The sequence below is a fragment of the Emydura macquarii genome, unplaced genomic scaffold, assembly GCF_026122565.2.
Source record: "Emydura macquarii macquarii isolate MOO-44397 ecotype Brisbane River unplaced genomic scaffold, CSIRO-AGI_Emac_v2 contig_2417, whole genome shotgun sequence".
Lineage (NCBI taxonomy): Eukaryota > Metazoa > Chordata > Testudines > Chelidae > Emydura > Emydura macquarii.
This window is the reverse complement of record NW_027132554.1, coordinates 3363359-3376834: the sequence shown is the minus strand read 5'-3', so window position 1 is coordinate 3376834 and position 13476 is coordinate 3363359. Positions and strand designations below refer to the sequence as shown.

General features: G+C 42.4%; 1 protein-coding gene across 7 annotated transcripts in view; it reads right to left on the bottom strand.

The window, feature by feature from the left end:
- The window catches only part of EXD3 (exonuclease 3'-5' domain containing 3), a 505315-nt gene that overhangs the window by 487056 nt on the left and 4783 nt on the right, over positions 1-13476 (bottom strand). For 4 of the 7 annotated variants that reach the window (XM_067561577.1, XM_067561574.1, XM_067561576.1 and 1 more), the window contains exon 2: positions 12967-13034. The gene's annotated coding sequence lies outside the window, so the exon portion shown is untranslated. Of the gene's footprint in view, positions 1-12966; positions 13038-13476 lie in introns of those variants that run through there. The other 3 variants (XM_067561570.1, XM_067561572.1, XM_067561571.1) reach the window with 1 other exon arrangement.

The following is a 13476-nucleotide window of genomic DNA, read 5'->3' as shown; positions in this document are numbered from 1 at the left end:
GCGGGCCGGGGGGGGGGGGGGGGGGGATCTAGACACGGGACGGACGGCTGGAGCTGGACGAGTTCCCCCGGGACCTCCTGGCTCTACGGCGGTCAGCTGCCGGCGACCTGGAGCGGTCTCGCCCGCGGCTATGTCCTCTCCGCTGCCCCGGAGAATCCCTCGGTGCCGAAACATGCGGTGCCGAGGGCCGCGCCGGGCTGTGTTTGGAGGTCCTCGCCGATGGTGAGCGGTGATAGTAAGGCTCCAAATCAGCCGGACCCCGACGGCTACCCGCGGATCGGGAACGATGACTGTCCCGGGAATCCGCACGGGCCCGGACCGGGGATCTAGACCGGTGGCGGGGCTTTGACTGGGATCGGTGCCGAGAGCCTGAACGGTGCCGAGAGCCGGATCGGTGCCGGTCATCCCTAGGCGACGGTGTTCGGTGCCGGGAGCTGTGCACCGAAGATCGAGAGCGGCGCTCGCGTGGATGCTCCAAGTGTCTCGGCTCCGGAGGCGAGCCAGATCGGTGCTGAGAAGGAGAGCGGTGCCGGGAGTCCTTTAAGGGAGTCCTTTAAGGGAGTCCTGGGCTTGAAGGACTTGCAAATGCGGCATTTGTCCTTCCTATGAAGTTCACCCAGGCAGCGGAGACAGCGATCATGCGGGTCGCTGATTGGGAAAGCCTTTGAGCACTCGGCGCAGGCTTTGAATCCCGAAGTGCTCGGCATGGCGCCCGGAGCCCGTAAGGGCTAACTAACTACGCTGAACTACAACAACTCTTTTTTTTTTTTTTTTTTTTTTAAACTATTAACGTTTAACAACAAAACTAACTAACTGCTAACTACAAGTAAGGAAAAAGATAAAGGAGATTGCTACTTGCGAAGAGCAAGGGGCAGCGTTCCAAAAGACCGTCACGGGCGGAAAGAAGGAACTGGGGGCCACGGGGTCGGCAGGGTCCCTATATACCGCGACATGAGCGCGGCACTCCAGGGGGCGCAGGAGCCGACCCGCAGGGGGTTGCTAGGGGCAGAAAAGCTTCCGGAGGCTCGTGCACGGGGCGCGCACTCACCTATATTGGAATGCATATGAGCAATCACTCGAAGAGAGAACTTTAGGCCCTCTTCAAAGCCTTCCATAAGTTCTTCACCCTGTCTCCGATCATCTCTGATGCCCAAAAATAGCAAAGATCATTTTGCGAACATGCCATGACAATAACTGCAAGACAAAGATACACTTAACAAGAAATTTGCAGCCTTCTGTTATGCCAACAACGTCGCTTTCAATGTAGCACAAGATTAGCCATTTAAAGAAATGACTGAAACACTATGTCCCGGATATACTCTTCCAGACAGGACAAACTCACAGGTCAACTGTGAGAGCCTATGAAAGAAGAAGAGAGGAAATGTAAATGAAGAATTAAAAGAATCAACCCTGATATTAACACAGGCTAGTTGGCAGAACATGGCAAATGATTCCATAATGGATACAAGCATCAATAAAAAGGTATCTATTTAATGTTATTGTTTTTCCATCTGAAAAAAAAAAACCCCAGAATATTCTCTGCCCCAGTTTCTGAAGGTGCTATCTAACAATACAGAGTAAAGTATGGCAAAGAGGCCTTTGCTATCTGCTAGGTCATTGAAAATAAAATGAAAAAGATTAAATAACTTTTCAGGTAGATCATCCTAAACTTTAAACCTCCCTGAGAAAGATGCACCACCTGTCATCCTAGAACACACTGGCCAAGTTCAAAACTACTTCTACAATTACCTTTAAGCCTAATGGCTGGCTAACATAAAAAGTAGAATTGAGGCCCCAGATTCCCAGTAACACTTGTTGGAATTCTCAGAAAGATGAGGTCTCTACATTTATAGCTAACTACCATAAAAGTCTGTTGACATTTGAACAATAATGAATTTGTGAAAACACAGAATTCAAAAGGAATGAACTCTTCAGAGATACTAAACTTATAAAACAATTGAAAGAAGCGCTGAAAAGGCTTGAAATTACCAACTGACTATTGTCATGGTATCAGTGGAAATCTGGCTTTGTCTGATTAACAACCAGAACAAGACTCTCACAAGGATAAAATCAAAACATAAATCAAAGAAGCTATGAAAACTTTCAATTTCTTAGTCAACATGACTCATCTCAAATACAAAGGCCGTAGGCTGAGCCCCAAACAGGTGGAGGAGGCTAACATATGGCTGATGGAATGTAGCCCTCAGTCCATTTCTTCTCTCCCATCACGGAAAATTGAAAGATCCAGAATTTTACCCAAAATACATATTTTAAAGGAAGCTGTATCACAATTTGTTGCATCAAAGCAGTAGGAAAGCTAGGGAGGAAAACAATGGACAAACAGAATTCAAATGTTGTCAATTTTTAAAAGATGTGTGCATCTGTCCAGCCAGCTGAGCACTGACTGAGCACATACGAAGCACATTCAGAATGGTTTTGGCAAAAGCAACAGGGGAATGGTGGCCTTAAAATAATGTATCCAAATATTAAGAATTTTGGCTCCAAGAGTTTCTAAATGATCTCTACACGTTTTGGCATGGGGGAAAAATTGCTTTTCATTCCAAGATAAACTCTGTTCTTGTTCACTGAGCTGTAACTTTCTATTTGCTGTTGCAAAGTGCCCAGGTAAAGTGATTAATACTTAACAGCGAACTGCAGAGTGACTTTAATTCATTTTGCCAGTTCTATCAATGTTGTTATAGCAGCACATTGTTCTACATGTTTGTTGAGTACAACAAACGAGATATGTATTATTCAGCAATGAGAACAAAGGAAAACAAAAATACCAAGCAGGCCAAAGATTACCACATTTTATATCCTCTATTATGAGGTAACACAATGGAAAGAGTAAAAATTAGTCCTGGGATGCATACAGGGCAGTAATTCTGTCAAGGAGCTTTGCGGACGTCAAACTGCCTGTACAGAACAGGAATGGCACTAGAGCCCTGCCCATGTATCCATGTAAGTCCTCTCTTGCTCAAAATATGTGCTTTATTTAACATTTAAAGCATTTCATTTTATTTAAAAAGAAATTCCATCAATATAAAATACTGAATACAAAAGAGGACAAGTTAACATTAAAAAAAATGGATACAAGACACTGTGAGAATACATTTAAAGAAAGAGAACAATTCTACATCGTCTTCTTGGGTAAGTTTAAAGAATTTTTGATGCTGGGAACTGTGTGGCCCAGGCGGGATTGGTAATGGGATAGAAACAGATCCTTTCACCTCTAAGTTGAAATCCAAACCAGGTTGATAGTGGCCCAAAACCATTATCTTAACATCTGCTAGCTGTTTGGTAACCTACATGAAATGAGTTAGACTTCTTTAGTGTCCACATCACAATCACACTAATTGGCAGCATGCTGACAATCTAAACAGAGAGGTCAAAGCCTGAAGGTAGGGCAGGCATGAAATACAAAATTAGTCAATTTCAGTTATGAGTACACATGTGCTAGTCAATTTCAGTTATGAGTACACATGTGCTACATTATGTGAGTGTGTGTGAAAGAGAGAGACAGAGACCTTACCCCCACCTTCAAAATAAAAATACAATCCGAACAAGCAAACAAACTTTCAGTGTTCCCTCTTTATACATACTAGTTCTGATCTGGTAAAGCACTTAAGGATGTGGTTAAGTCCATTGCTATTCAGCAAGACATTTAAGCAAGTGCTTAATTTCAAATCTTTCTGACTTAAAGACGTGCTTAAAGTTAAACATGTGTTAATGTGGTTTGATGAATAGGGGCCAAATGCCACAAAAGGCTTTAAATCCTTTTTGTTTTAATCTCAATGTATTCTTCCTTCACTCTTCCTCAAAATAAAATAAATTAATATAACCACATAAATTCTAGATGATAAAAAGGTCCCTCTTCCCTTTATGTTTCCCCACAAGAAGAGTGAGATTTTAGAAGAACCAAAGCAGGTTTGAAGATCTGTGAGGAATATCATAAACTTTTAAGAGTTAATCCTGTAAGCTGTCCCTGAAAACAATGTTGGTGAAAGGTAATTACCACTTAATGCCTAAGCTCTCTACAGGCATGCTTGAAGGTTATATTATAACACGTTTTTAAAGCAGCAAAGGGAATCAAGCCCATAGTGGGGAACAAAGGAGTTTTCAGTGTGAAAGATACGATAATTACCTGCAATATCTTTGGGAGTTTTTAATGTATTAAGTTTCTGTATCACTATAGGCTAGGGGGAAGAGTAACCTAAGCCCCTAATTTACTCAGGGTTGTTGTAACACCTTCAGAGGGGTACCACACGCTGGGAAGGCTCACCTATACTAGTTCAAACTGGGTTCTCCAGAGACCAACAGACAAAGGACTTTTGGATAAACAGACTGAGTTTAAACTGACTCAGGGCCTTCTTTCAGATCCAGCAAATAGACAGGACCACCTGTCGAGGGGAGGGCCACAGTCCTTAGGGAAGATTGGAAGGATGATACAACCAGAGCCCTTGTGGAGATGAGGGGTGATCTCTGGTAACTTTATTAGCATGCATGTAGGTTCTTTTATTGTTTTTAATTTTTTTTCTGTGGTGCTTTTACCTTAATAAATGTGGTTGCTTAGAAAAAGCTGTGTGGTAACTTAAAAGCATGGCCAATTACCCCGTTCGTAGTCTTAGAAGAGAAAGCAAAACAGAGACACTGGCCTGTCTTGCTGAGAAACACACTGTGTAGGCAGAGAACTGTGCAGCCTGGAGAAACCCTGATCAGGAGGGAGAGAGACACATGTCTCCACCCATGAGAAGTGATGGCTGAGAAGCCAGAAGCCTACCCAGGCTGAACCATGGAGAGGGAACATGGGTGCAGTTGCCCTGAACTGTGACAGTCAAGTATTACAAGAAAGAAAAGTGGATTATTCCCATTATCTAAATGTACTGGCATAGGAAGTAATGACCTCGCCCTAAAGAAAGAAATGGAAAAATTCAGATTAGACTTTAGGAAACGCTTCCTGATAATGAAAGCAATTAGGCATTAGGGCAGACACTAAAAGAGGAAGGGGGACCATTTTCAGTGGAGCATTGCATTTATTGTTGCTCTGGGGAGTTGTAATTTTTTTATTTGTTTGGATAAAGATAATAATGGCCATATAACAATAGTGGCCAGCTGGTAAATGAATGAATCTAATCTTAATATCCACCACTAACCATGTTTGGAGGAGGTAATTTTGTTAAGAGGTGATCTAAAGAAGGAAGACTTGATGGAAAGTCTGGGGAGTTTGAAGAGAACAGTTTTCCAAAATTCACTGTTTTATTACTTTTTTTAAAGGTATACTCTTTGCTTGTGGGAAAGGGGCCTAGGCAGAGATGGGAAAATTCAGGAAAATAAAGGGAAGAAACAAAGCAGGCCTGGCTCTCTGCCTTTCACATCCTCAACTACAGTTGGTCTGTGCAAGAAGCATTTGACAGTGTTCAGTGATGTCTTGGAAATGAAGGAAACAGCTTCCTTTAGCACAGACTTCACTTGTTTGCGTATTTTTAACAGTCCTCTGAAGGTAACTGGATCATGTAAATTCTGTGATTAATGTTTGCATGCTTGCTGCCAAGGACTCAGTATTCTTCCTGAAAAGCATACTGCCCCATAGTTTGTCTGATCTGTGGGAAGATGTCCCCTTCCATTGGGACAACAGTGCATTTTGCCAGACCTAAAATGCATGCATTTGCTTTAGGTAGATGGACAATAGCTTCTTGCTTTTCCTGCCATGGATTGTCTAATCCCTAAACAGGCCGTTTTCTTGGTCTGTTTAGAATAACCCTTCCATATGGAATTGGACTGCAGTTCAGATTCTTTAAACACCAGAGGGACTCCTTGTGGTTTGGGACCCATACTAAGGCCTGGTCTACACTAGAGAGTTTTGTCGACAAAAGTCAGCTTTTGTCAATAAAACAGTGCTGGTGTACGCACTGCGATCACTCCCTACCCCCCGCCAACAAAACTGCCCTGTTTTTTCAACAAAATGAAACCACCTCAACAAGAGGCGTAGGGTTTTTGTCAGCATAGCTAGGGCGACACAGTGTCAATGTTAACCCTGCATCCCCTTACATCAGTGGAGGGGCTGTCATTCTTGTCAATTTCGCCACTCCCGCTCCCAGCTGGGAGCATGGTGAGAAGCCTCAGCTGCTGCAAGCACAGGTGGCTGGAGCATGGATCCTGGCTTCAAGCCGGGACCAGGCAAGCCGCAGGCGGTTGCGAACCCGGCTCCTGGAGGGCAAGCCATGGGCTGTTTAAAGTCCTGGTCCGGGCTAGAACTGGCAGCCATGACAACTGACATGGCTGCCCCAGTGGGGAGCAGGTGTAGAAACAACCTGACCTCTCGCCCTGCTCCCAGCCGGGACTGAGAACCAGCCACCCTACCTTGCAGCAGCCCCCAGGCTTTTCACCCTGCTCACTGCTGAGAAGCCAGGGCTGCTGGTTCCTGGTCCCAGCTGGGAGCCGGAGCCAGAAGTCGGAGAGTTTCTCCACCTGCTCCCCACCTGGGCAGCCATGTCAATTACACAGGGGGAGGCGCTGAAGGAACAGGTTCAGGACTATTTAGAAAGATTGGACATACACAAGTCTATGGGGCCAGACGCACTGCATCCGAGGGTGCTGAGGGAGTTGGCTGAGGTGATTTCAGAGCCATTGGCTATTATCTTTGAAAGCTCGTGGCAATTGGGGGAGGTCCCCGATGATTGGGAAAAGGCAAATCTAGTGCCCATCTTCAAGAAAAGGAAGAAAGAGGATCCAAGGAACTACAGACCGTTCAGCCTCACTTCAATCCCTGGAAAAATCACAGAGCAGGTCCTCAAGGAATCCATTTTAAGGCACTTGGAAGAGACAAAGATGATCAGGAGCAGTCAGCATGGATTTACCAAGGGCAAGTCATGCCTGACCAACCTGATTGCCTTCTATGAAGAGGTGACTGGCTCTGTGGATGTGCGGAAAGTGGTGGACATGATATACCTTGACTTTAGCAAAGTTTCTGATACAGTCTCCCACAGTATTCTTATCAGCAACTTAAAGAAGTACACGTTGGATGAATGGACTATAAAATGGATAGAGAGCTGGCTAGATCATCGGGCTCAACAGGTAGTGATCAATGGCTCCATGTCTAGCTGGCAGCCAATCACAAGCAGAGTACCTCAGGGGTCGGTCCTGGGGTCAGTTTTGTTCAACATCTTCATCAATGATCTGGAGGATGCGGTAGATTGCACCCTCAGCAAGTTTGCAGATGACACTAAGCTGGGGGGAGTGGTAGATAGTGATAGGATACAGAGTGACCTAGACAAATTGGAGGATTGGGCCAAAAGAAATCTGATGAGGTTCAACAAGGACAAGTGCAGAATCCTGCACTTAGGACGAAAGAATCTCATGCACAGCTACAGACTGGGGATCGATGGGCTAGGCAGCAGTTCTGCAGAAAAGGACCTGGGAGTTACAATGGATAAGAAGCTGGATGAGAGTCAGCAGTCTGCCCGGGTTGCCAAGAAGGCTAATAGCATATTGGGTTGCATTAGTAGGAGCATTGCCAGCAGATCAAGTGAAGTGATTATTCCCCTCTATTCGGCATTAGTAAGGCTGCAGTTGGAGTATTGTGTCCAGTTTTGGGCCCCCCACTACAAAAAGGATGTGGACAAGTTGGAGAGAGTCCAGCAGAGGGCAATAGAAATGCTTAGGGGGCTGAAGCACAAGACGTATGAGGAGAGGCTGAGGGAACTAGGCTTGTTTAGTCTGCAAAAGAGAAGAAAGAGGGGGGATTTGATAACAGCCTTAACTACCTGAAAGAGGGTTCCAGGGAGGATGGAGCTAGGCTTTTCTCAGTGGTAGCAGATGATAGAACAAGGAGCAATGGTCTCAAGTTGCCGTGGGGGAGGTCGAAGTTGGATATTAGGCAAAAAATTTTCCCTAGGAGGGTGGTGAAGCACTGGAATGGGTTACCTAGGGAAGTGGTGGAATCTCCATCTTTAGAGGTTTTTAAGCTGCGGCTTGACAAAGCCCTGGCTGGGATGATTTAGCTGAGGTTAGTCCTGCTTTGAGTAGGGGGTTGGACTAGATACCTCCTGAGGTCCCTTCCAACTCTAATGTTCTATGATATCATATGTCGACTTACATTTTTAGGGTAAACAAGGCCTAATTCTGGCCTCTCTACACATCAGCACACACACTTTATCTCAACATTTTAGGCAGGATCCACCGCACTGCCATCAAAGGAAGAAACAAAGGAAATGCTGAGGGCTGCCAATAGCACAGCACGAAGTGGAAGGAAAGGTGCTGACACCATTGAGACAGAAACTGCATCTGTTCCTTCTTTGACTGCATCTACCCCATCAAGCTGACAGCTTGGGGAGGAGGAGGGAGGAAAGGAGAGAAGCAGGACTTCTGAACTTCTCCATGCTACCCCATTATAGGAGGTTGATCGGGTGACCCCTCGCACTGCTGGAGAGAAAGGCCAGTTCTAGGTTTCAAATGGTCGGGCACAGCTAATTTAGAGAGTACTGTTTCTCTCTAATTTTCAGTTTTGCATCCACACACAGATGTTTTAAGAAGCTGCACCTTTGCTACCTAAATATATATGTACTCAAGAAAAAAGAATATCAGTAATATCCAACTGATAAATTCTCCTCTTCTGGGTAAGCAATAAGGCTGCAAATGGGGACTGTTCCCCTCCCTCGGGAGGAGTAGGAAAGAAGGAAATGTGAATTATAAGCTCCTACAAAAGGTCCTTTTGTAAAAAGGAGGAAATCAGATTTAAGTAAAAATGCTATGCTTAGAATCACTCCAAAAGCTGGGACAAGCTAGAAAATTCTAAGCTAAGGATAACACTGTGTCCTCACGTCACGTTGTTGGCCTTTCACCACAATGGCAAAAAGAGTAGAGGCTGAAAAGCCCGTCTTTGACTGATTAGTTTGCATCACAACCTACATGTTAGCAAAGCAGTGAAGTTGTAATTTGGTATTCACGGCCATAGAGCTCATCCTTAGCTTTTCTGAAATGGGACTATTAAAAATCACATATTTTTCGCTTTAAAAAAATAGTGGTAAGTCATAACTGTGCACAGACAAAGGCTCTGTTGATATAACAACATGTGGATTAAATCTGAAAGGAGAAAGAAAGCTGTTCTGTTAAACTGACAGCTCTGCACACAGGGCTTATATCTAAACTGGTGTAATAAATCAAAGGGAAAGAGTTCTGTTTGGCTGAAATAAGCATTTATTTGGACAGGGAACAAGAGTGTTTTAAAATCACTCTGGACACTGTACACAAAATTATTTCTTTATTTTACTTTTTGAAAGTATTTCCCAAAAGTTTTGCATTTGCTCTGCTTAGAGCTATTTACCCTTTGGTATTTAATCTACTCCATGTCAGCCTGCCAATACCATTGAGGTCTTATCTAAACAGCTCCTCTCTGCTCAATGCGGGGGTTAGATCTCACTCCAAAGGCGCATTGCTGGTGACAAGAAAGCTCACTCCATTTGCATTATCACATTAGACACTGCATTTTCCTGCACTAATCCAGATGAAGGACTGACCTAAAGTCCATGCTTTCTTCTAACCAACAGCCAATCCCTCTCTTTCTCTCGTTCTTCTTTTCCCCTTTTTTATTAGCACATCCTATCGTCTTCCAAATAGCTTTTAGCACGTTTTCTTTTCACACATACATTCTTATTTATAAAGAAAACTTTGTGCAGTGGCTGCCACTCACTGCATGCCTACAGCAGCACAGCATCTTAACATGCAGTTTGTACTGAAACCAACAAAAATCACATCAGAATCAAAATCCTTAGGCACTGGTTCTCCCAGTAACTTTAAAGAGGTGCTCAAGAAGTCACCATCATTACTCCATCCTTGGAACAACACCAGAAAATATCCCCTCTGCTCTCTAGATCTTAAAAGGTTGCACCATTGCTGATGTACACTAAAAATAAGGAGAAGGACTTGGCAGAGCACTCTAAGCACAATACTGAAACGTAACTGCAAATGGGACCTAAGGCTGCAGCAGTCTGTTTAAATAAAAATCAGACGATACCTGGAACCAATTCCAGTCCTCAAGCAAAGAGGATGCTGGCGTGTAATAATGACATTTAACACCCATATGTCATTGTTAAGTTATTGGCTAACAAATGCAAACATGTCATTATACAACTCAGATGAATCTTCAAAGAAAGATGCAAACTAAAATATAAACTGTGCCATAAAACTAAACTAGCCTTTCCAGTTAGGTTGTGGAACTGAACTGTGAGAAAAAAATTGTAGGAGACAGTACTCCACTGAGAAGAAAAGGATTCCATACAAGTATCAGGGGCTTCCATTCACCAGCTTATTCAGAGAACCATGCTCCAAGATTTTATTCCACAATGCCCACCTTGTGTGTGTGGTAAGTAGGAAGGAGACAAGTGTAAGTGTGGCATGGCATAGTATGCAAGAAGGGGCGAATTTTTGAGATACAAGTTTTTGTCATTCAAATTTTATTATCACTGATATGAATCATGAGAGTAAAGCCCTTCAAAAAGAGTTAAAACCACCCCCTTCCCACCTCTAAGTGAGAATATGCTGTAAAAAATGTCACTCAGAATCCTATCTGAAAAATCCATGCTTATTCCATTTCACCTTTGCCCTTCTGGCACAAAAGAATATTTCTTTTAGAAGATGAAGATACAATGATGATTGTGATAATACCATCTAACGTTCACTTGCCGACACTGCCTTTCATTCTGGAACATCCCAAAGCATTTCAGAACAATATACACATTATTAATCATTTTGCCTGTCACTGACAAGCAGCCACCTCTGGAATGAAGCTAAGAAACTGTTTATGAGTTCAGAAGCCGAAGCCTTTAAAATAACTGCAGGAAACACATGCTTTAAAGCCCTGGCCATGGCCTTCCATTGCCCGAAGTAGGAGAATTCCATTTTGCAGTGATGTCCAGCTGGCCTGTTGAACAGGGACACAGTTCCATCCCTTCTCTGCTCATGCCGATCAACTGTATATGAATTAAGTGTCCTTTACTTAAGTAAGACTACTCAATCTGGATATGATCCAACGTGATTATTCAGAAACTGTATCAAATTAAACTGGGTTGGCATTATTTTTTTTTTTTTAAATCAACATCAGTATGTCAGTTAAATTCAAGAGTATATTCACAGATAAGCCATGACTCCTAAATGCAAATAAAGCTGGTCTTATGAGACAAACTAACAATAGCCAGGAAATTCAAAGCTAAAACAGATAACCTGCCTTTAATTTAAAGTATTATCAGAACAAGAAACAAAATCACAACCCTCAGTGGTAAGAATTAAGCAGGGAGCACCAGTCTTACTTTTGATTTTCCTGATTTCTGCCACTTTTCTCAGCACTTTAATAATACTTAACACTTTATATAAACACTTTTCAATTTCAACGCACTTTCTGCACATTAATTAATGCATTCTCACAGTCTTCTTGTAAGGTAGGAATTATTATCCTGCATATTATAGATGGGAATCTGAAGAAGAGTCATTAAATAATTTGCCCAAGGTCACAGAGGGAGTCAGTAATGGGATTAGAACCCAAGAGTTCCTGGGGTGTTTTTTGGTGCTCTATTTTTAAAGAGGATTTTTTAATTAAAGAAATTATTATTGGAGCATTAAAAATATAAAAGGGACTGGACCAGCACTCAGATGAACACATTTATAGGTCATGCCAATCCATGGTGTGACAACACTGATGAAAGCATATTATTTAGGTAATTAAATCCATAGTTAGGAAAGTGTGATAGCTTGTAGACTGCTAGTATCTCCCACATGGACTATGAATGATGTATTAAGTTTGATGTATCCCAGACCCTAAATTTTCTACCTTGCAGAACATCAAATTAAGAATTACATTTACATCAATATCTCTCTCTCTGACTAACAGAAACATAATCTTGCCAATGTGGCAATCCAAATATTTTTATTATGAAAGACTGCCCCCTAGTGACATTAAAGGTGAAGTTTTAGAACATGTATAGTGTTGATTGTGCTCAGAAGGGAATTAATTTTTTTGGCATTTCTAATAACTACGCCACAATTCATTCCCACCTGGACAACAGGGGAAAATAAATCAAATAGAGCTAATTTGTGAATTACTCCCTTGCAAATGTCTTTAGGTTACTTTTTAATCCACAGGCCCTACTAAGTGGATGGCTTTGTTATCTAAATGTCAGATTAAAAACGCCTAGAACCACACATAAACATACACACTTGAAACCAAAGCTCAGATAGTTCAGTGCCACCCTTCCTAGGTAGATAAACTGAGTTCTACATAATGTATTATGTCTATGAGGAACTGGGGTGAGGTGGTCTTTGAGAAGATGCCTTATAAACTGATATCCTATTTGCTTCACAAGGACACGTGAGATCCTCTAGTCTTCTCTAATTGGACTCTTACTCCATTTGAAGGAGTCTGAATGTACTAAATAAGGAAAGTCACTCTAACATTCTGGACCATGAAACGAAATGACATGACATGGGACACAGATGAATCCAACCTTTCCAATTCCAATGGGGATTACGTCTGAAGTCCACGGAACAAAAAGTAAAGAGACCCGCCAAATCTATTCCCATATATGACTGCTATGTTATAAGCACGGCTTGTTCGAAAGGGTGTCACCAGTAAGAACGGCCATGTAAGCAGTAACAGTGGTGAGCCAGTTCTTGCTACAAGCTTTCACAGCTGGGACTTTGCATATGTTCAGGATTGCTTTAATGCACCTGCATACACAGAATATGCTAGTACAGCAGCCTGCAAACATGCTCCATATGCTTGTTGATCTGGTGCAGTCCCGGTCACAAACAAATTCTGCACTGGACAAGTCATGATACAATTTGTCTTCAGAGCAGAGTTTAAGTTTATTTTTAAAACTTCAATGTCTAACTGTGAAAACAGAGCCATCCAGTATGCAGAACTACCCAGCAACATTAACTTAAATAGATTTGGGTCTAGTGGGCCAGCAAACTTACCAAAGAAGGAGGATAGTGCATGTGTTGCCTGTTCAGTGATGACAGAATAATTCCACCTCTGTATGCCACTGAAAAGAATTAAACAGAGTTTAATTAAATTAGAGTTTACTCGTTTCTTTATATGTTTAGTCCCTAATTCAGGACAGCACTTAAGCACATGTACACAAGTCCTACTGAGGTCAATGGAATTTAAGCACATGCTTAATGTTAAGTTATACAGTTGTACCCAACAAACATTTAAATGGTGCATAATGTTAAGCATGTACCTAAATATTAACCAGAATAGAGATGAACTTAAGCACATGCTTAATTGCTTTCCGGAAATGGGATCTTAGACACTTGCTAACATGTCTACTACTCATTAAATGCAAAATCTCCACTAATGTAACATTAGGGTTGCCCAGTTAAAATCACTAAAAAGAGTGAGAAATGTAAAAATTAAGGATTTTAAAAGCAATGTTAACTGTGCCACATTTCCACATCCCACATGGACCACAACTTAGCACAGAT